The sequence below is a fragment of the Petaurus breviceps genome, unplaced genomic scaffold (genome assembly GCF_028583685.1).
Source record: "Petaurus breviceps papuanus isolate PSGF00001 unplaced genomic scaffold, PetGlider_PUasm1.0 688, whole genome shotgun sequence".
Classification (NCBI taxonomy): domain Eukaryota; kingdom Metazoa; phylum Chordata; class Mammalia; order Diprotodontia; family Petauridae; genus Petaurus; species Petaurus breviceps.
Genome location: NW_027186457.1, coordinates 17,244,312 through 17,247,637, shown reverse-complemented (window position 1 = coordinate 17,247,637; position 3,326 = coordinate 17,244,312). Strand labels below are relative to the sequence as shown.

The 3,326-nt window shown below is 39.4% G+C and overlaps 1 long non-coding RNA gene across 1 annotated transcript in view; it reads left to right on the top strand.

Moving 5' to 3' along the window:
* Positions 1-2,116: 2,116 nt before the first annotated feature.
* The window catches only part of LOC138174393 (uncharacterized), a 4,499-nt gene continuing 3,289 nt past the window's right edge, over positions 2,117-3,326 (top strand). The window contains exon 1 of the long non-coding RNA XR_011171699.1: positions 2,117-2,733. This is a non-coding gene — a long non-coding RNA (uncharacterized lncRNA). The remainder of the gene's footprint in view (positions 2,734-3,326) is intronic.

The window sequence follows — 3,326 nt, the reverse complement described above, 5'->3', positions numbered from 1 at the left end:
ATGGAATAATTAAATAATAAGTAAGGTTCTACTGTGTTATACAAAGTATGCTGAATTGTAATAATAATAACAGTAATAAGCATATATATATAGTGTTTTAAGGGATATATATTATATAGTGTTTTAAGAAATGCAAAAGCATTTAAAATTATCGGAAAAATCTTCATGCAGTTTTGTTAGCTTCAAATTTTGCTGAAACTGTTAGGGCAACTTATATTCTCATTTTAACATCACAACAGTTCTGGGAGGGGGGTACGTGTTATTATTAACCTCATTTTATAGATGAAAAAACTAAGGCAGACACAAGTGATGGCTTGCCCAAGTTCACACAACCTGTAATGTGTCTGAGGAAGAATTTTGATTGTCTTCCTAATTTTCAATCTAGTACTTTCCCCACTGAGCCATCCAGGCGCCTCATTAATACAGAACACAGAGAAATTGTACCATGAGTGAGACTGGAACAGTTGAAGGATGTTTCATGCAACAAATGTTTCTATAAAAAGCCTCTGGCAGTTGGTATGGCTAGCTGGGACGGTGAATAGAGTAGTGGCCCTGGAGGCAGGAGGACCTGAGTTCAAATTCGACTTAAGACACTTAATACTTACTAGGCGTGTGACTTTGTGCAAGTCCCTTAACCTCAATTGCCCTGCCTTTCCCCCCTCCAAAAAGCAAAAAAAAACCCACAAACCTCCCCAAAATTGTTGGAGAACTCGATTTTAAGTTAGGAAGACTTGGGTTTGAATCCTCCCTAAGGAAGTTACTATATGTCCCTGAACAAGTCAAACTCTCAGCCTCAGTTTAGTACCTACCTCGCAGATTTGTTGTGACAATCCTATGAGCTAAATGTCGGTAATCCCTAAAGTGCTATATAATTATTAAGTGGTATTATTTCAACTGTTTCTGTTGTTCCTGGCACAAAGAAGGTCCTTAATAGATATGTGCTGAATGAATGTTGAAGAAATGACAGCATGGTGGTGAGAATTAATTTGTCCTTAAAAGCCAGGTCAAGGAAGTTGAATTTGCTTCAATGAACAATAGGTTACCATTATAAATTGTTGTTTCTGGACTTTGAGGATCAAAAAATCACACCGAATCAAACCAAAACAACACAACAAACAAAACAAAAAAAGACCAGGGTCCAAATCTCAGTTTTGATATTGAACTTGCTGTATGGGCTTAGACAGGTTTCAGTTTCCTCATCTGTAAAATATCTGTATAATAGCATACTATCTACTTCATAGGGATATTGAAATATTGAAAAATGCTTTACAACCCTTAAAACATTATAGAAATGAAAATTGTCTACCTTTTTTATTTTTGCTTTTATAATGGGTTAACATTTGCATAACAAAAACAGTGTTTAAGGAATATTAACCATATAAAGGACAGAAGGCAAACCTTAAGGTCAGTAAAACCTGGGTTCATGTTCTGTCTCTGAGACATAGTGGTTGTGCAACCCTGGGAAGTCGACATTGAGCTCCTACTGCCCTAGTCAGTTCTGGTAGGCTATGCATTGCAGATAACACACCAATCTGTATTGGTGGCAGGAATTTCTCCAAACTGTGTATAAAATGAGTTGGGTATTGAGAAAATAGAGACATTGATTATTGAAAATTAAAAAAATCAGTATAAGCAGTATGATATTTCCAAATGGCAGGAGGAACAATTGAAGTAGCTTGTTTTTGTTGTTTTTAATGGAGGGCTTTATATGTGTTTGTAGTCAAGATACAAAGAGCTAGTGATTTAAAAAAAAAAAAAGAGAGAGAATGTTGGAGACAGTGGGGGTAAGACTGGTAGGAAGCCAAGGCTATCAGGAAGTGGGAAAGGATGGAATTTAGAGCATAGTGCATAGGGCTAGTTCTAAAGTGGAGGAGGGACATGTCTTCCTTTGAAATTTCCGGAAAGCATTAGCATGGTATTGGGGAAGCAAGAGACATCTGCTCTCATTGAGGTTATGAGGGAGGGATTGGGAAAATTTTGAAACAACTCCTGAGAAGACTAACCCAGGGAATTGATGAGGGATAGATAAAATCACTGAGGAATAGCCAGGGCTAAGATGTAGTGGAATTACACGAATTTGCGGTGGTCTGATATTGCTTTGTTATGGGACTTCCTCCAATCCTACTCTAGAGCCTAGGAACAGGACCATAAAAGTTGGACACTTGGTTTGTTTTAGCATTGTGGATTTGCATGGTGAACTTGATGGCTGGACAGGTCAAGTAAGCCTAGCTGGGTGATTAAAGCAGCACCGAGAGAGAATAAATATTTTCTTTTAAAAGAGACACATTTTTTAAAAGTGCTTATGGTAAAGAAGGTTGTACATTTCCTCAATATTAAGCTTTTAAATCCTTTGAATTGCTTGTCCTGTCAGCTTTAGAGATGTTAATAGTCAGTTGGAAATATTTTTGATGCTGAAAGGAGCTAATAGATTCCACATGCTGGGATGAATTATGCAATCTTTGTGTTATAGTGGAGGGAATATTAGTCGGGAAGGAAAGGAACATGTGTTCAAGTTCTTGCTCTGATACTAAGCAGCTATGTAGCCTTGGGCCAATCACTTGACCTCTCTAACCCTCACTTTCTTCCTCTTTAAAATGGGAAAATCGGAGCTGGATTCAATTAGATTGTTACTGAAGCAGATTCCAAATCTGTCCTTATACATGTATTTTCATCATCCTGAAGAGCATGTAAACTTAAGTAGCTGCCTTGGAAGAGATCATTCTGGCCCTTCAGGTAACAGTGTATCTGTTGCTCTGTGTGTGTGTCTGTCTGTCTATCTCTCTCTGTCTCTGTCTTTCTAACTGTGTCTCTGTCTGCCTCTGTCTCTGTCTGTCTGTCTGTCTGTCTGTCTCTTTCTCTCTGTCTCTGTCTCTTTCTCTCCCCCTCCTACCCTGCGTGTGTATGTGCCTCTCTCTTTCTCTGTCTCCCTCTGCCTTTCGGTTTCTCTCTGTGTCTCTCTTTGTCTCTTTCTCTCTCTGTCTCCTCTGCCTTTGTCTCTGGCTTTGTTCCTCTGTCTCTGTTTCTCTCTCTGTATCTCTGTCGGTCTGTCTTTGTCTCTCTCTTCTCTCTTTTTCTCTGTCTCTGTCTCTCTAGCTCTGTTCCTCTGTCTGTCTTTCCCTGTGTCCCTCTCTGTATATCTGTTGTCTCTGTCTGACTATCTCTGTTTCTCTCTGTGTCTCTGCCTCTGTCCTTCTGTCTCTCTCTCACAGTATCTCTGTCTTTGTCTCTGTTGTTCTCTGCCTTTGTCTCTCTCTCCCTCTCCTCCCTCTTCTCCTTCTCTCTCTCTCTCTCTCTCTCTCTCTCTCTCTCTCTCTCTCTCTCTCTCT